Raw genomic sequence first — 27,024 nt, forward strand, 5'->3', positions numbered from 1 at the left:
CATCTGTTAATTGGATTTTGCTATTATCCTTTGTCTTAGATTAGAGAGAGAGAGATAGAGACAGAGAAAGAGAGAGATAGACAGACACCGAGAGAAAGAGAAACAGAAAAGCAGAGAAACAGAGAGAGACAGTGACAGAGAAAGAGAGAGACAGAGAGATAAAGACAAAATCAGAGATATAGAGACAGAATGGAAGAGACAGAGATAGAAAGAGACAGAGAGACAGAGTTCTGAAGACGGTAAGAAAGAGACAAAGAGACCGAGAGCGAGAGATAGACTGAAAGTAAGAGATAGAGAGAGATCAGAATAGCAGAGAAACAGAGAGAGAATGTGAATCAGTTCTCCCCTGGCCCCCAGGGGAGGCTACAGGGGCCCCTAAAGCTGTCTTGACACCTGACATGTTTCATCACCAGCCCCCTTCCAGCACCACGGGCCCCAGCCAGCGATGCTGCAATCCCACGGAATAAGAACCAGACCCACCAATGGAAACAGAGTGGATGTACTTCTAATAGGGGCCCCACAGACTACAGCTGTTTTTAAACAAACCTAAAAACTTATCTTTTTAAAAAAGCATTTTGCTAAATTTTCTTTTATAGGTTTATATAATTGTTTTAATTGCTTTCATTTTCTTCTCTGTAGCACTTTCAGATTCTAGTAATATAAAGTGCAATATAAATAAAATGTATTATTATTATTATTATTATTATTATTATTATTATTAAACCCCCAAATGTCATAATCACACACTGCAGGGCAAGCCCCAAAGAGGAACACACACACACACACACACACACACACACACACACGCACACGCACACACGCACGCATGCACGCACACACGCACACCAAATATTATAATTGAGAGCTTGTTTTCCCAAGAACAATAGATTTTGCTTTTAAAAACCCAATGTTAGAGGATGTTGTTGCCAAATACCTGCAGGCGTTAGAGAAGAACTGGATGCATGTTTTTAATCTAGAAATGATAACTCCCCCAGAAAAAATCTGGGGGAGAAAAAATCAAATCTATTAAAATAACTACATCAATATTTATCCATGAATATATATATATATACAAACTCCCCAGGCCAGGCCACAACATGTGCCGCATGACGACAAAAAAGAGAAAAGAGACTGCAGTCTTTTCCCCGTTCAGATCCATCCCTATAACTGATGCAAGCAGGACCCCTAAATCCATTACAAGACAATTATACATGGCGGGCCCTCGCCGGCCCCTAGCCGGGCTGATGCTGGCCCCTCACTGGTGAACTGCACTACTTAATCCACACAGAGGAACTAATAGGAAATGTGAAAATAGAATCCACACTCAAGTAACTTTGGGGGGATTTGGTTAGATTAATGAAGTGGCTCACTGTCAACATGCTAGAGAGCACAATCCTTTAGCCTGCTTCTGGGATAGTCTCTCTCCCTCCCACATATACGTGTGCAGGCTGAAACGTGGGCATGCATACACACACACACACACACACACACACACACACACACACACACAGTGAGATGTGGCTTTCAAATGTACCCAGATCTGAAAACACAAAAGGCAACCTCAAACATCCACACACACCAAAGCACACACCCACATACACACTTGAGACAGACTACTGTTCATACAGTGACAAGTCCTAATGAGCCTACCACACTGTGACAAAGGCATCGCCTTCCCCGTCCACAGGGACTAACAGTACACACACACACACACACACACACACACACACACACACACACACACACACACACACACACACACACACACACACACACACACACACACACCGTGAGGTGAAACCCTATTAAGTGAACCTCTGCAGGTTCCTACAGCCCACGCCGTAGCCGTCATTGATGCCTTTGTGGCGCCTAGTAGGACTTTGAAAGGCGTGTCCTCCACTCTGACTGTATGTTACCACTCAGGTAGCGGTGCCCCTCTTCGGATAAGGGTTAGGGATAACCCCTACCTTATTGAATAAGGAATAAATTAATTCCTTAGTAAACATGAACACCATCACCGTCGCTAAATTGAACACCATTAGTACATAATCATCAGACCATGAGTTAACTGTTTCATAATGTCAGTTAAAGCTGGGTGATTAATTGAATTTCGATTTCGATTACGATTTTGGCTTCCCTCGATCATTAAAACAAGATAATCGTAATAAAACGATCATTCTGCCACCCGCCGTGTTTTGTGTGGTAAATGGAGCGAACCCTTCTTTCTCCACCTGCGCACTCCGCTGCGCCCCGCCCCCGCCTGAAAACTTACAAAACATTTAGAAGAAGACGGTGAAGATGGCAGAAAGGCAGCCTTTGGTCGAGAAGAAAGGTAAAACGAATTCTGTGGTGTTGAAACACTTTGGTTTTGAGGAATCTGACTCTGAACAAAAGAAGATATTGTGCAAGATATGTCACGCGACCGTGTCTGCACCTCAAACGAATACGACCAATCTATTTAACCACTTAAAGTCTGCACACAGAGTAATACATGACCAAGCAATGAAGGAAAAAATGAAAAGCTCCTCCACTCCTGCCACCGCAACACAGTCCTCAATTAAGGAGACGCTCTACAATGCCAACCCATATCCACCCAGCTCCCGCAGGCATAAAGAAATAACAGATGCAATCGCATACATGATCGCCAAAGACATGTGCCCTATCAGCACCGTTAGTGACCTTCAATAAACTGATAAACACATTGGACAAGCGGTATGTGTTACCATCACGTCACCATTTCAGCAGAATTGCGCTGCCTGCCCTTTATGACAAATGTTGTGGAAAAGTTGCAAGAGAACTGTCAACACCATTATATTTTGACACCACAACGGACCTATGGTCGAGTCGCACCATGGAGCCATATAGTATAAGCCTCACACTACATTACATCGACGCTAATTTCACCATGAAGACGAATTGTCTCCAAACTGCATTTTTTCCCAAAGACCACAGATGCACTTTCTGGGGAGCAATATGTGAGTGTGTCTTTTGTCAAGCCAACTCTCCACCTTTTCAACACCTCCATATTGGCCGTGCAGGAGAACGACACAGACCGACACAGATGCACGCAAAGTGCATCAAGCAGAAGATCGTGGGCTATCTCAATGAAAAGTATGATGATGCGCCAACACAGGAGCTGCTGGACGTGGCCTCAGCCCTGGACCCAAGGTTCAAGCTCACATATGTGAGCGAAGACAAGCGTGGGTCAATTGAAGAAAGACTGTCATCTGAGATGAAGACTGTCATGGCAATTATAATTATAATAATGATGATAATAATAATAAAAAACAATAAATTATATTTTATTATTTCTAGTTATGAATACCCATAACCATTTAGTCAGATTAAACATGTCAATCATTTCTCTTCACAATATTCTCCCCCTCCGATTCCCAGGAGAAGGCCCCTCAGAGAGCAGTGACTCCTGCAGATGACCCTGACGCCGCTGGTGCTGCTGGTGGTGCACCAAAGAAGAAGAAAGCCCTGGGCAGCTTCTTCAAGCCGGTCACTGAAGGCACAGCTCAAAGATCCGCTGCTCTGCAACCGGACCAGGACAGGGCCATAGCTTCTGAGCTACAGTCCTACTTCCAGGCAGGGACACTGGACACTGAGGCGGACCCACTGGAGTGGTGGAAGATGTCCCAGAATTTCTACCCACGGCTCCCCAACCTGGCAAGGAAATATCTTTGCATTCCAGCCACAAGTGCCTCGTCAGAGGGTTTTCAGTACAGGTGGTAATGTCGTCACCTGCCTGCGCTCATCCCTGAAACCACGTTACCGTGTTGGTTTCTGGTGGTGGGGGGCCGATGTACAGTGTCCATGGTGACGGGGCCCCTGCCTCTCCAGGATTAGTAGTCCAAACAGACACAGCCTGGAGAGAGGTTGTTACCACACAGGAAAAGCCTTGTGCTAAACTGGACCCATAAGCCCGTGATGGATGAGGTGGGCCGGGGGCGGCTGTGCTGCGGTGGTGGGGATGTAAGGGACAGATTAGGGTCTGGCTTTAATCTTTAGTTCAGTGTCCACGCGATCGCCAGGGCGACGGCGGACTGCCACCTTGCGGGGGGCAGGACAGCATTAGCGGGAGTCACCTCACATGTTGGAGATCGCACCCTTTTGTTTGGAAGAGACAGAGATCTGGTCTGGATACAAACTCAAGGTTGGGGGGGATGTAAATCAGACCCAAAGGGGCTCTGGGCTGTCAGGTGGTCAGGGCTTTTTTTGGGTGCTAGTGATGGTGGGTTTTAAGAGAATGATCCTCTCCTTTCAGAGTACCCCCACCCGCCCCCGAGAAGATCACACTCTCCTCCTCTCCATCTGTTTCTCTCTCCATCTCTCTCTCTCTCTCTCATCTACATATTCCCAAACTTTTATCACCTTTCCATCTCACTCTACTTCTTCATCCTCTCCCGTGGCGCATGAGTGTGTGTGCGTGCACAAGTGTCTGTGTGTGTGTGTGTGTGTGTGTGTGTGTGTGTGTGTGTGTGTGTGTGTGTGTGTGTGTGTGTGTGTGTGTGTGTGAGAAAGAGAGAGAGAGAGATGGACAGAGTGAATCCCATACCATCCCCTTCATCTCCCCACCACCCCTGGGTGCATGACTACTCTCTGCACCCTGCATTATGGCTCTATTAAAACAATAACAGATGAGCAGTGATGATCTGACACATGCAACGCCTGCTCCTCACACACACACACACACACATATGCACACGCACGCACGCACGCACACACACACACACACACACACACACACACACACACACACACACACACACACACACACACAGTACTGTCAGTAGAACATTAAAACACACACACACACACACACAAATGCACGCACAATGTACTATCAACCACATTAAAATGAACACACACACACACACACAACACTAGTTGCACCACCAGGTCCTTCTCTTATTGTCTCGTGTGTGGGTGTGTGCCAGTGGAGGCTTCTCCAGTGAGGAGAGGGAGGAAGATCCTCCTTAACATTGTTGAGAATAAAAAATGTAGATTGCTCAGACTACTTTAATGAATTAATGCCCTTAAATATGACTACTTTAATGCCTTTGTATATGCAATGTTTGTTTCCTTGGGTAAAGGGACATTAGCACCTATCGCCTATTGAATATTACTTTGGGGAGGACGTTCCTCCCTCAGCCTCCATTGACTCCCTTTCATTTCTCTGGCACTACTGGCGGCCGGTGAATAATATGGGGTTAAATGGGAGAGAGGAGGAAATTCCTTCTCTGAGTGGGTGGGACTAGCTAAGAGATCTGAATCGCGTCTATTCGTCTATTCATGTTAGAATATGCTGGAGCCAGGCCCCCATGAGCAGTGCCTACTTCCTCAGTTCACCCGTGCTCAGTGGCCAAGCCTGGTATTGCAGTTTTTTAGCGGGCTGTGGACGGGTCCGTCAAATCATGGGGCCCGGAAGTAGATATCCCCGTTCACTTCAATACAAGTGGGGAACAGGATTGTGTCTCCGCAAATTTTCTCTGGATATCAATCAAAGGCTTATAATTATCTTTGGACCATGTACAATTAAAATGTAAGTTTTCTCTTTTCAAAACGCCACCTCAAGCATTTTATTAGCCAGAGAAGGAGGGGTGGGCAGCTGAAAGGAGTCATAGTGAAACAAATGTTGTTTTGGCCGGGCCTCCGAGAGGGCTCAGTGCACGTATAGTATCACACATAGTGAATAATCAGGGGGATTAGTAATTTATACTTCCATGGTCGCTCAGACCTCTCTCTTATGATGCTACAATGCTAACAATGCTAGAGAACGATAATATTTCTACAACCGGAAAGTCATGCACTGGGGCATGGCTAGGCTCCCATGATGCGGAAGCAATTCTGTCCTTGATGTTGCCTTGCGCCACTGAGCACTTTCCATAGGAATGAATGGGCGCCATGTTTCAATCCGGTGTCCATTCTTTATAGGTCAATGGCTGGAGCCCTGGCTGCGCTATGAACCAATAAGCAGGAGCCCTGGCTGTGGAGCAGCCCGGAGGGAGGGTTTATCCCCTCAAGTCTCTAGGCTACGCGAACCAACGAACCCGCTCGTATGCCTCATTTCCACCGAGCGGTGCGCTTCTGTTCGTTGAGGTACAGTGCGGCTCTGTTCGCTTATATTGGCGTTTCCACCAAACAGTGCGGTTCGGTGCGGCTCGGTTCGCTTATATTGGCGTTTCCACCGCCAAAAGTTGGGCAAGGTCCCAAAATAAACGCGCTGAGCCTACCTATTTTTCGACACTCCTCTGTTGGGTTACCAAACCCTCTGAAAGGGTGGCGAAAACGTGGAGCTACACACGCTGTTATTCTGAAATCACTTTAAAAATATCCAGTTTGAGGATATCTTTTTGATATCTTTGCAACACAAACAGGATGATTGACTTGAGCTATAAATTAAGTCCCTCAATCTTAATTGGCTTAACACCATGACCAACATTCTGAAACATCCATTAACATCCACATTTGCCTGTTGTGCTTACAGCCCATGGCAATAGTTGTGAAATGATGTTCTTGTTGTTCTTTTAATTGTTTGTTACTCTGACTGTTCTGTTTGATATTGTGGAAAGGATGTTAGTGAATGATTCAGAGCATGATGCATTTTAAATGGCATCACTTTTGGTCTTGTGTCTTAATTTTTCTTAAACAATTGTAGCTGAAAATAAACATAGCCAAATTACAACCAATAGCTTCAGTCATTGAGGGCAAAAATAGGCCCAATGATAGGCCCAGAATTCTTTATTTAGTTTTACCAATCAAGAGTAGGCCTGATTTGACTAATTGGCTTTGCATCCTTTCCTTCTGCCCTTGTAGTCCAAGACATGCTGCCCACCAGCTTTCAAAGTACAATGCTGCCACTGGTGGATTTGTATCAATTTTATTCACATAATTATCACTCCCTGCTATTTTGTAGTTCACCAAAACACCCTGAAACAACTTGAGTCTCACATACTTATGCCACCATACGCCACTAACAGTGCAAGCAGGCCAAAGGCAACCAAGCGCGCGGTCCTTCCTCCCTCACTTTAAAAACCACCAGCCGCCACTGGTGTGCGCGTATTCAATTGAGATCTCGTGGGTGTGTGCGTGTGTGCGTGTGTGCCCGTGCGTGTGATCTCAACGACCAGGTTAACAACAGGCATGTTTCTTAAATGTCTTTAAGCACAAATTAGAGACCTTCAGCCCCCCCCCCACTCCTCCCACCAGCTATCACCGACCACCACAACAGCGGCGGCAGAGAAACAAAATGACACTTAAGTCAATAAAACAGCCTCCATAAGGCAGCTCAGCATGACTGTAAGAACCTTAAGTGATACGTAACTCAACTCAAGATGGCAGCCAAACAATAAACCCCCCTCCACACACACACACACACACACACACAAACAGAATAGGTAGTTTTGTCTGGAGAGCGCAGGGACTTCAGTCTGATTGATGAGGTCATTACTCTGCGTCATGGCTGCGGCGGTGTTAATGAACCTAAATGAGAAAGAGAAACAGTCATGGGGCTTGATGATGACGAGTGGAGGCGAGTCCCTGTCTGCTCTCCTCTTCGTCGTCTACCTGTGGATGAATCGCTCCGGGGCTGTCAGGACGCGCCGTAAAAAACGGCAAAATGAAGACAAAACAGGAAAAGGGATTCTGTTTTCGTTTAGTTTTTTCTCTGTGTGGGCTTTCAACTTTTACTTTGAAAGTAGGCGTCCTTCAGCTGTCTGCTTAGGAACAATATCTAGAAGTTAATCCCTAACCCTAAACCTCCCTCCGTCCTCCCTCCCTCCCTCCCTCCCTCCCTCCGTTCTGCTCTGGCGTTTCCTGATGTTCGTTTGTGAAACAGACGTGTTTTAAATGGGAGAGGAGGGAGGTGGGGTCCGTGGCAATTCGGGAACATTTTTCAAAAATAAGTCGGTTCACCACCGCCGACGTGAGTCACGGGGAGACTGTGTCCTGGCCGGTATTACCAAGAGCCCGTTTACCCCACGAGCGCTCGGACAGCTTGTTCAATTAATCCTGTGGGGCCGCTGGAAGCTGGATGAGACATGTGTCGGCGTGACCTGGTTGTGTCCTCGCCACGGTGGTGCTGACTAAGACGCACACACACACACACACACACACACACACACACACACACACAGACACACACAGACACAGACATGCTCACCGAAACATGAAAACACACACACACGCACGCAGGCATGCAGACAAAACAAACAGCATGATCTCAAACCCCCATATGTCTCCAACTTTGAGTCCATCTTGTCCTTTATGTAAAGTTGAATATTTTGGTTCCACAGCTAAATCCCATCCATCCATTATGTAAACATTCTCTCCTCCTCTCCCTCCTCGTCTCCATTACCAATAATCTTTTTGGGGTTGAGCTTTTTATTTATAACGAGGATGAGCAATGGAAGTTGCTGACTTGGAGTTGATTCTCTCGCCCTCCGCGCTAACAGCTGGTCTCTAACCACCTCATGAATATCAAAGCCACAGACGCCGAGGTGTCGCAACGCAAGATGTTTGCTTTCCTGCACATGTTTTTTCATGAGGACTGCTGATGGGACACATAGAAGACGTGTTTTATAATTGTTTTGAGTGGCTGTGTGTGAACGTATTCTTCCTAATTATCGTACCTTGTTTCTGCGTTTTCGTGTTGCTGTAAAAATCGATGGCGTTTGATGGCGACTTCTGGCGAACAGATACACACACGCACACACACACAAACTGTACACTGGAGTAGACAAGCACTAAACAGACCTAACACATTTTTTACCCATTGCTGTTTTCAAGTGTCACATCGTATTTTCACACATTTTTGACAGGGATGTCAGCGAGCAGCATTTAATATTAGGTTGACAGTTTGGATTTTCTTTGGGTTGCTTTCTCACAAACTTTCTTGAAGACTCCAGGATTGGCCAAAAGCGTCAAAATTAACAAAAGAATGGCTCCATTGAAATGTTCTGTTGAAGTTATTCATAGCATGCATATCATGACAGTATTTGCCATATTAGTGTCAAATCTGCTTTTCACAGAATCAAATACTACCGTCATGCATGCATTATACTTCAAAAGAATTGTACCTCATAGTCATTGTACATACAATTGTTAATAGGTAAAACAAACTGAAGTCATGCTAACACATGCTAATGCTTTTAAAAGCTTTTAAAACCTAACAGGAAATCCTTAGCAACCGCAGTGTCCAGTGTGGACATTGAGGCTGTATTTGTCTTGTTCTGTCGTTTCCCCAGTTTTGTCTCTTCTAATACGACGGCCCGGTAGGACCCGGCTCAGCCTCTGGAGACCCTGTGAGGATTAACATGACGCTCAGCCCCGTTCTGATGCAGCTGCAGCCATGAAGCGGCCGGGAGAGAAACCATTAAGGAGCTGACGGATGTACTGGGAGCTCATCGCCACAACCTCACACTCATCAGCTCCCAGCAGCCCAAGGTTCAGCCTAAGGGGACGGATTCTGGATGAAAGACATTTGTCCCAAAATACATCTGATGATACGGTTTCTGATATAATAAAAAAGGGACATATTTACGTTTTGCTTATTCTTATCATGGTAAATGTAGTATTGTAATGTGTTAACTATTGTGTGGTACCTGCCCAAAGGTTTACTATAATTTGTTTTAAACCGCCCAAAGAACAATCCAAAGCTACTGGAATTAGGAATCGTTCTATATTGTTTTGACGGCCTATCGTTTATAATCTTCCGTCATTCCTGCTTATGATATAAAGTCGATAGATAGACCCCCATGTAGCAGGTTGGCGTCACAGTCTGTAAGAAAAACACGAGACCAATTACCAACCATCTCGAAATTAATATTCATCAATGAGCTACAACCTTTGCCCATTTAAACATCTATCTGTTTTTGAATCTGATTTCTTTTCAAACGGGGACATTCGCGGGGACAGCTCCAGTCGTGGACAGGCCATCCTAAACGGGGACGGACCACGGAAATCAGGGACGTCTAGTCGTCCTATCACAGCCACACTGGAACGTCTTCCCCTGCATTACCCCTGCTCTCCCTGCGGAGGCACTGTGGCTGTGCAGAATGAACTTCCTTAATGAATAGCATTGATTGAATAGTGATTCTGGTCCACCTTTCCAAGGTCGGCATTAAAGGGACCGACAGGCGTACTGGTGAGCAACACTGGCTCAGAGCTACACGGGAGAGAGAGCCTGTGGGCTGTTCACGGCGCCGTATCGGTTTCCATTCACAGTTGAACTCAAGCCAACGGGGCCTGAGAACATTGGACATGTCTCACGGCCAGAGGAGGAGTTCAATATCACCAGGGACCCCCTCTGACCCGAAGACTAGACCACGGTACTGCGGATGAAGACAATAGTCTTCCAGATGTGATGTTCGGCTTGGATTGTTTTGGATAGAGGCCTCGGCTTCAGCGGGGCTGCAAACCAGGGCAGATGTTATACATATGCAATATGATGATGCACTTATGAATATTCAGTGTTAGCGGCTGGCTAGCTTCTTTTTTCTGTCATGTCGCTTGACATCATATCGTGCACAGACTTTAGAATGTGATCCTAGCATATCCAATCCATCAAGATGAGACGCCTGCACAGCGAGAGGCTGGTTGCATATATGTATACATTGAATACGTTTAATGTCTTATTGAAGTTAGTTGGGTGCTGCCTGGCCCTGTGGGCACAGCTGGGCTCAGGGGCCACCGAGGGGCCACTGCTCTGGCTTCGGAGCCGAGGTTGTCCACGCTCTGGTCGTGGGTCGCGTGTGACCCGTGGTTTAGGAGGAGAGGCATTCGGTGTACTGTCTATTATCAGTGTTTTTGTATGTATCTTGGTGTAGGTTCTGCCAACTAGCAAGTGAAAATCTTTAAGTAGATTAGATAAAGATTCCTTTCCGCCAGAACAAGAAACATGACCTTAAACTCTGTATTTTTTTCTGTTTATTTGTCAAAAAACTTTTTCCACTGACACACACATTTCTTGTACATAAAACAGGCTCTCCGGAGATTATTTCAGAGCCAGTTTCTTTCCCTTTTTCAGTGCTCTGTCTATTTGGCGGTCTAACCGGTGCAGAACAAATAATGTGTTTCAAAGACACCAAGGGATATACACTTACATTTTTAACCATGCGGCTCACTAAGACCCTAACATCATTTCAAGTGTAGAAGATTTCACTTTGCAGCTCCCAGCGTTAAAGCACTCAGGGGTCATCTCGTCAGTATGCCATCAGAGTGTCTCTCCCCCTCTCTCCCCCTGTGCCTCTCTCTAAGATGTATATGTTTCACAGCATGGAGATGAAACGGCTGGGGATTTTTTCAGGGGAACCAAAAAAAGAGGATAAAGAAAGTTATGCCTCATCTGTGTGGACTCGTTGAAGATCTCCCTTGTCTATTTCCTGGGCTATAGGCGGCTTTTGTTTTCTTTCAGCTTGTGTCCGGCCGTCTGATCTCAGACCCCTGGCGAGTTAATAAATCTGTTTTTGCTTTAGATACATTTAAATTCATATACAGATTCTTTGGTAAAATATGAATAAGTCTCTCCGTTCTAATGTATGGTAATAATGTCCTGCTGTAGCCTGTATGGGGGGCTGCAGCAGAGGGGAATGGAGCCCATACAGGGAAACATTCAGACCCTGGATCAGAGGCCAAAGTCCACACAGAAATGAAACGACCAGTCGTTTCGCATTTGGTGGCTTTGGGGGTTGATCTAATTTGAACGTGAAGGTTGCCTATGCTAGCATTAATAGCTATGGAAAGACTTTGACTTTATTTTTTAGTGGACTTGTCACTGTATGAGTCCATCTCTATCTTGTGTTTCAGTGCACTATAACTCCACACACACAGAGGACCAGAGTATGTGAATCATCCTGCAGTAATGAGGCTGCAACATCCATTCACATTTCCCCCAGCCTTTGTTTGCTTGATAAGCATTAACTCACAGACACAAGCATTAACTGCAGACACATTACTTGTCTCAGGACATTATGAATAGGAATACGCAATAGTCTCTCTGCACAATGAGCTCATGGAGATTAAAAAGACATACTTGTTTTAAGCTAGCTTGAATAGCATACCCTATATATAAATATATACACACAAACATATGTTGTACCTTCTGGTCAAGCATATAGACTTTTGACAGAAACAGACCCCAAACAAACTGAGATTCATGATTCATTCCGAGAGATTAATGCCGAAATATTAGCATTACTCTTTGAATGGCGTCCCATAAACAGGACACAAAGCTTCAAATGTATCCATTAAATATACCTTTTATATCTGGCCAGACCCTGAGTGCATGATATATATATATATTAAAGATCCACACAGCCATGCCTGGATGTGTGTTCCCAGCACTAGGGCTCGGTCCAGTTGGGGGAATGTGACCCACTTTGAGGAAATGATGAAGGAAAATAGAACGTGTGATTACCCCCCCGACTCCGCTCTCTGCCTCTCACTAGATCTTTCTCTCCCCCTACCTCTCTCCCTCTGCCAATAGTGGCTCCATACGCTAGGGGCCAAACAAAGAATGAGACCGCTGTTATGAACACATGCCCTGTTTCAACCAGACAGGGGCTGGGCCTTGGGTGTTTGTACTCATTTCCTGTGTACTAATACTTTAAGAAACAGTCAGGAACATGAAGATTCTGGCGTTTCAATTGTATGCAAACATTCATGTGCAGGTTTATGCCTATATATCTAGGGCTGCATTAAACGCCGGGAAAAAAGTCTCAGTGGAACGGAAAAAATCCTAGTCTTCGCCTCTCCTGCCGCCGTCTGAAGTGTGATGTGCTAATTTATGTTGGATATATATCACCTTCTTTTTCAGTCGAGCACTGAGTTTCGATCCATGCTTTGCTGGCAACAAAATTCCCTTTGTGAACAAAACAGTCCCCAGAGGAAACCCAAGCCCAGGCTCTCTCCACCACACAGGGAACAGAAGCAGCTGTCCTTGTGGCCACCTCCATCCGTCTCTCTCCTCCGTGAACACTCTGTCTGAGCACCAATACCTCCTCATCCACAACTCCAACGCGACCAGCGCACCAGGTGTTCCGATCAGCCACCACAGAGGTGTAGCTACCGATTAGACACAGGTAGAGAACTGGATCCATTCTTTTTGTTGCCTTAAAAAGGCCATGGTTGAATCACTGCAGAAATTGTTACATTGTAGTATGAATGATAAACCTCAGCTTCTGAATGTGTTCTTACAGAGAATACAATGAAGTGCTACAACTAGCACTCTTTATCCATTGTATTTCATTCATTCTATAAGGTCAACAGGATCTCCTGCCCTGTATAATTTTCAATAACATGGGCTTCACGTGTATGAATCTCATATCACCTCAATGAGGAGCGCCAAATCAATGTGGATCAAAAAGACCTACGGAAACAAGAATAAACGACTACGTGTGCACGTCATTGTGGTTAAAGCGAAAGACTCGCCCCTCCTTAACAAAACTTGTGCACATTACTGTAATTTCAGTGGTTTATTCATTGTTTGATATGTGTAACCTTCTACTTTAACATTTTTTGTAAAATATTGGTCGCTTGCTATCCTGTCAGGCTTCTTCCTGATTGACCCCCGATGTTTTCCCACATTACCCAGAATTACTATCACCGACCTCATCTCTTCAGTGAGAGAAGAGAAGGAATAGGTGGCCCAGTTAATGTGTGTGGTACAAGCAGTGCAAACATAACCTAAGATAATCACGGCAGACATCCGTCCAGGTAGTGGAAGATGAAATTACAAGTGTAGGATCACAACCTCCATCAGGGTACTATCCATGTTGGAAACGGCTCGAGGCCCACAGATTATTGAAATGTGAAAGCGTGGCAGTATTTCCTGATCATAAATTGTGGCTGCTAGGATCAGCACTTCAACACTAAAGCCTAAATATGAAAGGCACCATGGGAGGCCTCGTTTTGGACTCCAAAGACTCGGCTAGTTGGCCTTTAAATAAAGTTGCTGAAAGACGCAGCAGACGGGATCCGGTACGATTCAGCTGTGTGAATGAAGGTCAAATCAAGACCCACATCCCAGCATTTCTCTAACAACATGTTATTAAAAACCGAGATGGATGATGTTATTTTGGGAGCAGAGCGTATCGTTGGGTTGACCACCCTTGTAGGATTTTGTTTGACTTGTTCTACAAATCTTTATCCTCCCCTCCTAGGGATTATGAAGTAAATGCAATGTGATGCAAGGGTAAGTTTATTTCTAACACTATTCTATCAACACAGACATTTACATCAATAGTCTGGCATTATAATTGGTTTGCCCTGGGAGTGGGTAAAACTGTTTTTATTGGATTCCATTGGAATTAATTCCAGGTGACACGTTTCTCTTGTGGTGACCTGCTGATACGGCGCCCTGCTATCATCCTGATGACTGCATGACTTCCTGCCTCTGGATTTGTGCTGCAGTCCGACCGGCTACCGGCCTCCTCCACCACTCTACCTCTCTGATCCCCCGCTGCTGTCCAGGTGAAGAAGGGACCGCTCTGCTTCTGTCAACACCAATACAGTTTGGGATTGGCAGTTAAATTGTTTGATATATTTACATTTACGTTCGAGTATAAACCAGTGTTTAGTCTTGTATGTTACGGTTATGCTAGGCTATGGTTTCTCTATACATGCTCAATAATCCACAAAAAGGAAAAACAAACCTCCACAACGTGAAGAAAACCCTGGAAAGCCCTTTAATTTACCTGTATAGCCACTAGACAACAGACGAAGAAGAGAAACAAAACCAGCAGCCTCTTTGTTCGCCACAGGTGACAGCAAAATGCAGCATGAAGATGCCGCTGGGTTTTGGCCCAGTTGAGGATACAATTAGGACCTATCTGTCTGGCCCATCCCCTTCCAAAAGCTTCTAGAAATACTCTCAAACTGGCAGCTGAACCCCCCCCCCCCCTTTATTGTCCCGGGTTGTGTTGTCATTTCATAAAACATGGTGTGCGCACAGAGTCTCAGAAGTGTCACAAACCATCGCACACGCGTGTCCACTTTCACCATGGTGTTGGGAGAGGCTTGTCTGGTTGAGCTAGCCTCTCCCATTGACTCCCCCCTCCTCCCCCGTGGCGTCTATGTATATAATGAAGTACGGGGGGGGGGATCTGAATCTACAAATGAAGGGACATGGAGGGAGTGCTGGACGATGACAGCGGACGTGGATGAAGAGGGAGAGACCGAGCTGTCTCCCCGCCCCCCATGGAGGAAGCAGCAGGGGGCTGAGGAAGGGAAGAAAACATCTGCTCAGGAATAACCTAAATATATACTGTATATATATATATATATATATATATATATATAATAACCTGACAGAAACATCACAGGAAGAAGCTCCAAACCCCAGCAGCGTGTCCGTTCTAGCAGAGGAGTGGTGAATCAGGTGAGCAGCCACTCCGCTACGCATGGCTGAGCAGAAACAGACACACTAGCCCCGGCTAATACGCTAATATTCATCATCCCCGTGAAACGTGGAATGGAAGGGTTCACACAACCCTGGATGTAAATGTGGATGCATCATGTTAACCGTGAAACACGATGTGCGGCTATGTTAGACATAATCCGCGTGGTGGTGTTTACTGGGTAACATTTGAGACAAAGGGCGAGCGACCGCTCAAAGCTGAAAGCTCAAACAAAAAGCAGAGAGATGTACAGGACACAAGAGGTGATTTCTAACTAAATAATAAGGACTTAGAGGTACAACGGTTCTCGACTATTGCCTGGAGAATGTGTGTGTGTGTCAGAGCTGGCCTAGAGCTATGAAGAATAACCCGCCAAGCAGTTCCCCCCCCCCCCCCCCCATACGTTTCTTGGGGTTATTGTGTAAAGTGATGTAGGCTTTCTGTTCTTAGAGACATTGTTTATAAATGAGGCCGGAGCCAGAACTTCATGTTCTCCTGTAGAGTTTCAGAACACAGACACCAGTCAGGTAATGCCCACAACACAAGGGATGGCCAGAACAAAGCAGCACCAAATGCAGGCCTCCCTGGTCCAGGAAGAAGAGACGGGGCCGGAGAAGGAAGGGAAGAGTGGAGAGTGGAGGAATCCTAGAAGAAGGAGTGGGATAAACGACCCTCAGATAAGCATTGAAGATAGATATAAAACAAGGAAGTGGTCAGAGAGATATTGGATTGAGGGATGAAGGGTGAAAGAGTTGTTGGATAGCTGAAGGATATTCAGATAACAAGGGAGTGAGACAGAGCGATAAGAATGTAATTGCAGAGTTACTGCCAGAAAACACATCCAAGCCGCTGATTTACACTGGATGTTGCCTTCGGCTAATGCAATTTTGGAGGCAGTAATCTTTGACTGAGATAGAAAAAGACGATGTTTGAAAGGAAAAAACTGTTACTGGATCAGTAGCATGCTGACAAAACTGTATTTGTATATTATACAAATATACATCATGTATTCTCCCTCACATAACACAGGGAACACTTTTAAGAGATGACTGTGTTGTCCATTCATGGCTTTGTTGGCTACAAGCTCCTAGTACATAAACAGATAGACGGTAAATAAACAAAGCTTCTTATATATGTTATATCATTCACTTAAAATTATTATTTTTAATGTTATTAAAGAAAAGGCATCAAGGCGCCGGTGAGTAATGATGGTGATCAAACGGAGACGGATGTTCGCTGTCACAAAGCGTCATGTCTCGCCCGCTGCCCTCCGCGCCGGGGCCCCTCCCGGAGAGCGCCTCCTAAAGGGGCGCCGGGCAAACGCAGCGCAGCGGGGCCTTGTGGGTAATGTTTCCCAGGAAGTGATTCATTGGTCTTCGTTAAGGCCGTCGGTGTGCTGCCTAATGCCGCATAATACGTCCTAATAAACTCACTGTGTGTGAGGGGCCGGACACGCCCACTGTGTTTTAGAGTAGAAGAAGAGGAGGAATATTAGTATTAAACGTGCTGGCTTGTTATACTATCCAGTCATTGAGGTTCGGTATCTAATATGGGATTTGAAGGTTGGGCAGTTAAAAAGTGTAATTCCCGTCAGTGGAACGACACCCCCTGCGTCTGTTTTGGGTATCAGAAGCTGTGAGCACTATCTTCTCCTGACTGATGTCGGATTCTATCGCAGTTATCCCTATCCTGGCCTGTATCACGGGAAACATAATTGAACCCTTTTTCATTCAGCACATTTTAAATGTCAAGGGACCACTGAGGAAGCGGGCATATTAATGAATATAAATATGAATAAAGATTTCACTATTCTGGTACGGTAGCTCGGCTGCTTTATTCCTCATCAGCTTCTCTCGCTCTTCATTTTCTTTTTTTCTTTGTGTCATTTTTTCTTTGCTGCTGACTCTGAAGTTTGGAAACTTTGTGGTTTGCACCTCACAGCCTCTTGGTTCTTCACGACTTTACAGAGGCTGGTGACTCTAAACCAGAAATTCAAACATTAAAACATTGTTCCCTTCTGTTGGGCGTGGGTGGGTCGGCACGTACAGATTTGTTCATTAAGGTTTCCTTAATGAATAGCCAAAAAAATATGTCATAAATAAAACTTCAATCAGATTAGGATGATGCGTTGAGAACCGCTCAGAGCAGAAGTTATGGAAACGAGAGAGCGGGGGCACAGAGCGACAAGAGAGAAGAAGAGCAAGAAGGAAGAGCAAGAGGTGTATGGATGCTGGTGTTGAGGTTATATCCAGAGGGGGAAGGAGGGAGAGAGAGAGAGAGACCATCATGTTGGCAAGCCCACTTAGTCAACCTCGACGGAATAAAATCTCAACCAAACACCACACATACAGTTGAACAGCAGGAAAACGCCTCATTGAGACGAGGAGGAGCGGGCTGCTCTCGTGCCTTTCCTACCTCCTCCTCCTCCTCCTCCTCCTCCTCCTCCCCCACCACCACCACCACCTCCTCCTCCTCCTCCTCCTCCCCCACCACCTCCTCCTCCTCCTCCTCCCCCACCACCACCACCACCTCCTCCTCCTCCTCCTCCTCCTCCTCCCCCACCACCACCACCTCCTCCTCCTCCTCCTCCTCCTCCTCCTCCTCCCCACCACCTCCTCCTCCTCCTCCTCCTTCCCCACCACCACCACCACCTCCTCCTCCTCCTCCTCCTCCCCCACCACCACCACCACCTCCTCCTCCTCCTCCCCCACCACCACCACCTCCTCCTCCTCCCCCACCACCACCACCACCTCCTCCTCCTCCTCCTCCCCCACCACCACCACCTCCTCCTCCTCCCCCACCACCACCACCACCTCCTCCTCCTCCTCCCCCACCACCACCTCCTCCTCCACCCCCCCACAACCAGCCAGCAGAGAGCAGCAGCCTGAGTAGGGAGTGGGGGTAGCAGGGGGGTAGCCGGGGGGAGCAGGCGGGAGCAAGGGGGAGCGGCGGCTCCGTGGGGAGCGCTCGTGGGGGGATCGATACGGGGCCCTGATGCAGAGGGAGGTGGTGGTCCTGACCACTCCCCTCTGTGTTGACATTCTCACTGAACTTCTCTTCCTCTCCCAGCCTCACAGACGTGTGGATGGATGGGGAAATAAAGAGAAATATGTTCCCCATGTAAAGAAGCATCTCGGGAGAGGCCCAATTAAAGGGTTCTGGAGAAGCTCTTTATAGACTTCACACCTCTTCAACTCTGGGTCCTAAAGAACCTTGCAATACCTATTGCTTTTGGAACGCACATTTTGACCAAAGAGGCCAAAATAGACAATAACCCTTTTTGACAGGTAGCATTGTGGTATCCTTCACATTCTTTGGCCCAAAGGTTTTCAAATATTAGCTTGTTGTTATTTAAAGTCAAGGAATCCTTTCTGTTAAGGTCACGACTCACCCTGACCTTGGTAAAGCACATACCTGTACACGTTGTCACGGCAACAAACAAGATCTGACATTTAGTCAGTTAATCATTGCACCAATCAGAACAACATTATTCTGAAGTCTAAACAACAATTCATTTTTAAATGTGTTACACTTTGTTCATAATTGTCTAAACCTAATCATATTTACCCTGATATATTGCATGTTTAATGTTTTTATGTTCAGATCAAAATCTATTCTTAATGCAGTTAATATTAAATGCTAATTAATTCCAAAGGATAAAATAACTTTGTATTATTTGCCGAGATGGAGGAAAGGAGACTATGAATTTTAGCTGATTAATAAATTCTGTTTTGCTGTCTGCTCAAAGTATGACCCTGGTAATACCCCATAACCCCCCACCCCCCCACACACACACACACACACACACACACACACACACACAGACACACACTAGACTTGTGTTATCTGCTTGCTGCAAACTCTAAAGGGCTGGTTCAAGGAAGTTCAAACTACATGGTTACTATTCATAATAATACAGAACAAATAGGCCTCCATTTAGAATAAAATCCACTGGAATGGAGATTTCTACTTCACATGATTTATAACCACACTCGGCCCCTTGATGTCGGGGAACACGTGTGTGTGACTTAAAGTTCAAGATGTATAGTGAGGACGTAATTATATGTTTGGCTGAAGTTGGTGCGCCATTGGAAGTGGGGAAAAACACAAGGTGGTATTCTGAGCACCAATTACCCACGTGTGCTCCAGAACCTGACCTTTCTGTGTCCGGGCTCCATGTCGGCAGCCCGCTTTCCACGACCACCGCCCACGAATAAACGCTTTGTTGTGAATAAAGTGTTTATTTTTCTTCCCTTTGCCTTAAAGGTTAGCCTATAGGGGTGTGCCTTATTGGGGATGCACACCAGGCGTCAGACAGTAGAATACGTTTAAAGTTAAATAAGATTGATACCAGACGACCACATTCATCATTCAGTGTTTGTGTTTCCCTCTCGGGCTCTAGACTGTTATACCTAGCATAACTTGTGGAATACGGCTTGTTACTTTGTGATTTCCCAATCGCAATGACTGCCTCCTTTTCAAAAATATAGGAGCATAGGAATGTTATTGATAGTGATGGTGCTTTGATCATTGTTGAGTTATTAATCACAAAAAGTTTTCCCTTATGGAATGACGTTGTGTTTGACAATACCACAGGGTTTCTCGTGCAAGATGTGGAAAAATAACGTTTTCATAAGCCTAAACATAAAAATGGTATATTTACGTTTGTTTAGGATTTTACATTACAACAACTCTCTCGAGCCACAAACAGTATTGCCAACAAGAAATCCCATTATGTATAACCCTGTTGGTTTTACATCCAGGTTTCCTCATGTTGTATTCAAACTGTGATTTGATAGCTTTGTGAATTACATGGGTGTCTAATTTGAATATCGCCAAGACATCTCACAGACATGCTAATTAGCAGCTAAGTATATTGTTGGTACATATATCAGGGTTGCCAACTCTCACGCATCTGGCGTGACACTCATGCTTTCCGCATCAATCTCACGCTCTCACGCACACACAACAAATGTCACGCCAAAAAAAAAAAAAAATCCCGTTAATCTTCTGTTGATGACTTGACTAGACTGCACCCCGTCAACAATACCGCCAGCCTGCAACCCCAAACCTCCCCTCGCCCCAACCCCCCTAACCTGACTCTCGCCAGATGAATTTCGTTCCGCCTAGCTCCACTCATCCATCTGGGATCGCTCCCGTTGGGAGGTATTTGGGGACTACCAGAAAATGGTAGAGCCAATCAGGACCGCCGGGTGGGATTTTTATAGATTGTGTTTTGATTCAATGTCAATGTCAATTTATTTATATAGCACATTTACAGACGGCTTAGCCGCACCAAAGTGCTTCACAATAAAGTGCAATTAGTAAAAACAGAAAGGCACAAAACAAAAAGGGACTATAGTTAAAATAAATTAAGAAATGCAGAAAAAGAGAACATTTAAAACTAAACACGGGCACATAAAGGGAGACACTAGCCAAAGGCAAGTGAATAGAGGTGGGTCTTTAAAAGGGACTTAAAAACGTTCAGAGACTGAGCTGAACGGACATGGAGGGGGAGGCAGTTCCAGAGTCTAGGGGCTGCCACTGAAAAGGCTCTGTCCCCCCTAGTTTTCAGTCTTGACCGAGGTTCTTCCAACCGCAGTTGGTCTGCTGACCGCAGTGCTCTGGCAGGTGAATGGTGGTGGAGAAGATCAGACAAGTAGGTGGGGGCCAGACCATGGAGAGATTTGTATACAGTCAGGAGGAGTTTGAAATTTATGCGGTAGCGGATGGGGAGCCAGTGGAGTGAAGCCAGAACCGGGGTGATATGTTCACGTTTTTTAGTGCAGGTGAGGAGTCGGGCAGCTGAGTTCTGAACCAACTGCAAGCGGCGGAGCTGGGATTGATCAATGCCAGTGTAGAGAGCATTACAGTAGTCCAGTTGGGATGTGATGAAGGCATGGATGACTCTCTCAAGAACGCTCTTGGGCAGATAGGTTTTGGTCTTAGTTAGGGTTCTGAGGTGGAAAAAGCTCTTCCTAACTACTGCACTGACCTGCTGTTCGAACTTGAATTTGCTGTCAAATATATCTCCCAAGTTTCTGACAGAGGGCCTGATGTTAGAAGCAAGGGGGCCCAGGGCATTGGTGGAGAAGGCCGGAGAGGTTTTGCCAAAGACAATTAGCTCAGTTTTGCTCTCATTAAGATTGAGGAAGTTTGCACCCATCCATGCCTTGATGTCAGCTAGACAGTCACACAGTAAATGGAGTGCAGCCTGCCCATCGGCCTTAAGGGGGATATACAGCTGGACGTCATCTGCAAAGCAGTGGAAGGAGATGTTGTGTTTTGCCAGGATATCCCCTAGGGGTAAGATGTATAGTAAAAAGAGGATGGGACCCAGAATAGAGCCTTGAGGGACCCCGCAGGTGAGGGGGGCAGGAGAGGAGATGGAGTCTCCAAGCTGGACAGAGAAGCTCCTGTCGGCCAGGTAGGACCAGAAGAACTCCAGGGCTGAGTCTTTGATGCCCACGTGATGCTCGAGCCGAGCCAGCAGGATCCTGTGATCCACCGTGTCGAAGGCTGCTGTTAGATCTAAGAGCACCAGGATCACAGGGTTACCTGAGTCAGAGGCTAGGAGCAGGTCATTTAGGACTCTCAGGAGCGCAGTCTCTGTGCTGTGGGCTGTTCTAAAGCCAGACTGGAACTTCTCATAGATGTTATTATTGGATAGGAAGGATTGCAGCTGGACATAAACCTCTCGCTCAAGGACTTTGGATAGGAACGGTAGCTTGGAGATAGGCCTGAAGTTTGAGAGGATGGTGGGGTCAAGGTTGGGCTTTTTTAGTAATGGCTGCACCACAGCATGCTTGAAGGCAGCCGGGACGCAACCAGAGGTGAGGACGGTGTTGATCAGCAGCAGGAGTAAGGGGGCAACCGTGTCGAGGACAGTAGCATCCTTGAGTAGACGGGGGGGTAGACAGTCAGAGGGGCAGTTGGAGGGCCACAGATGCCTGACTGCGTCCGAGAGAGAGGATAGGGAAATGGGCTCAAACTGCTTGAGGACAGCTGGCGGGGGGGGGGGGGGGGCAGAGGTATCTGGAGGCCTAAGTGCTGCAACCTTGTCAATGGAGAATTTTTGAAAATGTTCACAGAGGGCGGGTGATGGCACAACAGGAGATTCAGTTTGGGGATTTATGAGAGAATTCAGTGTATTAAAAAGAACCTGGGGTTTGTGACTGTTTCTGGAGACCAGGGTGGAAATGTACTGAGTTTTAGCAGTTTTAACGGCTCGTGGTAATCCAACAAGCGGCTACGGAGAATTTCGAGGGAGACGTGAAGGCGGTCCTTCTGCCACTTTCGCTCCGCCCACCTACAAGTGCGTCTGAGGTCGCACGTTTCGTCGTTGAGCCATGGAGTTGACAGTGTTTTTTTGTGTTTGGGTTTGAAAGGGGCAATGGACAGACAACATTGAGACAACAATGGCGGCTCGCATCGAGGAAGCAAGCGTCAACATTGATGCTGCTATTTCATCCGTGTTGTCCAATCTAGCGAATATTCTTTCTTTAAAAGAACATCAGAGAACGGCTCTGAAGGCTTTTGTTGGTGGAAACTATGTTTTCGCCCTTCAACAGACCGGGTTTGGCACGTCAATAAAGATGACGGACAAGTGGTTTATCCAAACATATGCAAGGATTTTTGATAAGGCCCAGTCTTCCAAAACACCTCTCCAATAAGATTTAACAGAGTCTCACTCCAGCCAAAAACCCAAAGTTGGCAACCCTGCATATATTAGCAATAGCCTTGACATGCTACTGCTAAAACTCGCAGTTGAAATAAAGCTCAAAGCATGACAAGCAGGAATATAATCAATGGAATTCCTCATGCCTCACTCTATATGCTAATAAAAACAAAAATAAATAATAAATCAAATACTTATCACATTGAAATGCGTTCACAATTACTAGTGTTGGCTGTTGACTATTAAAAGCTGTTGACTATTAAAAGTGTCAAAGTTGAATTCATTGCTAGACACATCTAGTTCATTACACTGTGGCAAGATTTAGTTATTTTACGTGTGTGTGTGTGTGTGTGTGTGTGTGTGTGTGTGTGTGCATGCATGTGTGTGAGTGCATGCGTGCATTATGGTCCCCCCTGTTTCATTTCATACGTGGCGTCACAACCAGGTATTGAAATGTTTGGCAGAGGCTGTTGATGATAAATGGAGATAAGTTAATTCATCAGCTGCTAGTAAAGAGGGTAGGCAAATTAACTTTGTGCGTCAGGGGGAAAAGGCTAGACCACTTAGAGGCAGGCACAGAGCCGGGAAGCTAAGTAATGGAGGAGCCTGGGAAATGAAGGCAGATCTTATTCGGCAGATTGTTGTCCCTCCACACATTGTTAGCACTAGGCTAAGACCGGATATGCTATTTTGGTCGGACTTGGAGAAGATTGTTTATTTCATTGAACTTACAGTTCCTTGGGAAGACAGAGTTGAAGAAGCCAATGAGCTTAAGAAAGCGAAGTACACTGAAATGGCTGGAGAGGCAGCACAGCAAGGCTGGAGTACACGACTAAGGCCTATTGAAATCGGCACGCGGGGGTTCGTGGCTAGATCTGCTACTAGCTTGCTGTCTGAACTAGGCATTTGTGGACGAAGTCTGAGGCAGGCGGTTAATAACATGTCCTTGGCAGCAGAACAAGCAAGTGAATGGCTGTGGGTAAGGAGAAAACATACTTCCTGGGTGCAAGCTAAGGTAAGCCAGCTGACTAATGTGCTAACGTGTTTGTTTGATCAGGGTTAGGGGTAGAGCTAGGGGTACGATGCAGTAAAGAGAGTAGATGCATTAAATGTGGCAATGTGGTGGCAACATAGAGGGGGTGACTCCAGGACGCTGGTGTCATTGTTAAGCCCTCAGGAGGTGTCGTGGGCCTAACTTAAAGGGATACTTCACCGGTTCAGAACCAGCGTTCTATCATTATAAAATCGCTATTATAATATTTAAAAAAGTGTGTTTCTTCCCTCAGTCTAACCCAGTCCTCCAGTCGCCCAGCTGTCCTGATTACATTTCTACTGCCATGACGTCAAATGACGCGTTTAATGTCATCTCAGGAGAACTTTGCTTGCCTGCTAGAAGGGCCGAGGACTACAAACCACTAGTTCCACAAATTTGTAAGCCCACCAATAAGAAATGAGGGGGGCGGGAGCTCGCGTACGAGATGTAAATACAATGTCCGCCATGTTTCTTCACCGCTTAGCTAGAGAACTAGACCGACACAAACCTCTGACCATGGCAGAAGCAAATTTGCAATGGGAAACAGCCAAAGTGGATTTTGAAAATATATTGTTGGATTGGGACATTCAGGGCTATTTGTACGAGCCACAATACAGCCAGGAAGAATTGAGACAAATGGAGGAGGAGGCTGCTCCTCCATTTGTCCCTGTGCTGCAGCGAATTTCAGCGATGCCAGTTTCTTCTAGAAGAAATGGCTGAATCTGGCGAGGACGGGGCCATGTGTGTAAATGCTCACCCAGGCTTTACGCCTCCTCTGAACAGTTGGGTTTTGGATACATATTTCCGGACCCAGAAAGTGAACTGGAAACACCAGCCAAAGCCCGCTGGGAGAAACGGACGTCTGAGCATAGAGTAGGTGTTGTTGTTTTAACTAATACATTGGCTACAATAGTTTTGAGTCCTGGGAACGTGACAATGTAGTTATCCGAAAGTAGCCGATCTTATTGGCAGAGCATAGGCTACGTTACGTGAGCTTGAAGTCTGTGTATAATGCTGTAGGCAACTCAATGCTTACGGCTTACTGGCATTTCCTGGAGTGGATACTGCAAGGCGAGAGACTTGGGAGAGGCAATCGCCTTGTTTTGCCAGCCTGAATAAAACTTCAAATTCATGTTGGTTGTTGTGATTTGTTTACTAACCCAAGTGCTGTTATACTAAAGTAGGCCTACTGTATGTAAGATAAACACTTATTTCAACTGGGGACAAAAGGTTGAGTACAAATAAATACTTGATATGCTGAGCTACTGTAATTAGCAAATATTTTTATGCTGTACAGTAATATACAAATGATACCTAAAGTACTTGATATTGTTATCTATTCTTGCTACATTCATACATGATGGGCTGTATGCTGAACCTACTTTGCATCTTCGTGGTTTATACCACATAAATTGTAGTTTTAAAAAAAACATGGAAAAAAGGTAATCTGACAAATGTAAATAATTATTGCAGTGAAGTGGTTTGTTACCCCACAAGTTTGTTATGGCGAACATGGATTTAGTGGATAAGGTGGACAAGGTAAGGTGGTAAAAACAATATAAGATTTTATTATAAGATTTTATTCACAAAAGAAAATGATCCAATATATCCACATTACAAAGATAAGATTAAAAACAAATGTTTTAATATAAAATATAAGTTAAAAAAATAAATAAAATATGTACAATGTACCTATCCTATCCTATGGCTATCACAGCCTAAAAACAGCAACGCCACCTTCAACAGACCCAGGCGCCGTACATGCACTCCAGGTAGTGACAATATACTACCCATCCCCATGGAACATGGGTACTTGAGCAGTGCACTGTGAAAGACCTCCAGCGGCCCTGTATGCAATAAAATAAAGGGAAAATAATATGAAAATGAAAACATGATCATTAGGGAGTGATTTTGAAGTATTGAAGCTATTATTGTGTACTTTGTAAACAGAAATATAGTATAATATTACGACAGTCTTACCTGTAGGCGAGTGCGTTTTGCTGCGGGAGGTGCATTAGAAGCGCTGGCCTGTTCGTCATCTGGGAACGGGCCCACAGCGAAGACGGATGGAACAGCAGTTTGTTTTAGAGCAGGGGTCTTCAACATTTTTAGGCCAAGGACCCCATAGCTGATAGAGTGACTGAGCTGGGACCCCCGACTACATATATTGTATAAAACGGTGTTAAATATTAAACTGGGCCTACAATAACATATAGGACAACCTATAGTGTCATGTATAAACATACCTTGTTATTGTGCATACAATAATAAGGTTTAGTAACAAAGAAAAAAAAATCCATTGTGGCTCACAAAATACCTAACTCACAATTATTTTTGATAAGAGGTCCTGACTCAATCGCTGCTATGACTATGTGAGATAGATGTCAGATACTGATCTTACCGCAATGATTCATGGGTAGCCTTTCATCAATGTTGCATAAATGTAATATGTTATTGAAAATACACATTAACATGAATAATAACATGAATACACATTAACATAACTGTTATCGAATGTATATTTGAAAAAGGACGACCCCACTGCAGTACATCTGCGACCCCACTTGGAGTCGCGACCCCATGGTTGAAGACCCCTATTTTAGAGTGTGCCTCGTCATGCCGAAAAGATTTCTATCATAATCCTCCAGTTTGAAATGGAAACTGCATATCATTTTACCTTTTATCATTTCAATACCGGCGTCTTCTCCAATTATGGGGTTGTTTATTGCCAGCAGTAACAATCGTTTGCAATGCTCACTGTCTCTCACTGGCAAAATGTCCCTTCCTAGACTTTTCGGTGCAACCGGGTACCAAACAACTATTGGGCATTTTTGCGTTTGAAAAAACGAGAGCAGAAGTCTAAACTAGTCAACATATCACAGGGATATGTTTACACAAAGTGTGCTCACGGC

The 27,024-nt window shown here is 45.4% G+C and overlaps 1 protein-coding gene and 1 pseudogene across 2 annotated transcripts in view; one reads left to right on the forward strand and one right to left on the reverse strand.

Annotated features, from left to right (window-relative positions):
* Positions 1-27,024, reverse strand: part of LOC311367420 (netrin receptor UNC5D-like) — a gene marked incomplete at both ends in the record, with an annotated part of 148,504 nt that overhangs the window by 105,273 nt on the left and 16,207 nt on the right. The window lies entirely within an intron of this gene.
* Positions 3,062-9,480, forward strand: LOC311367468 (E3 SUMO-protein ligase ZBED1-like; annotated as a pseudogene). The gene is made up of 3 exons: positions 3,062-3,247; positions 3,397-3,795; positions 9,348-9,480. The product of its transcript is annotated as an E3 SUMO-protein ligase ZBED1-like (transcript).

The sequence above is a fragment of the Micromesistius poutassou genome (genome assembly GCF_964030765.1).
Source record: "Micromesistius poutassou genome assembly, chromosome: 22".
In the NCBI taxonomy this organism is placed as follows: Eukaryota; Metazoa; Chordata; class Actinopteri; order Gadiformes; family Gadidae; genus Micromesistius; species Micromesistius poutassou.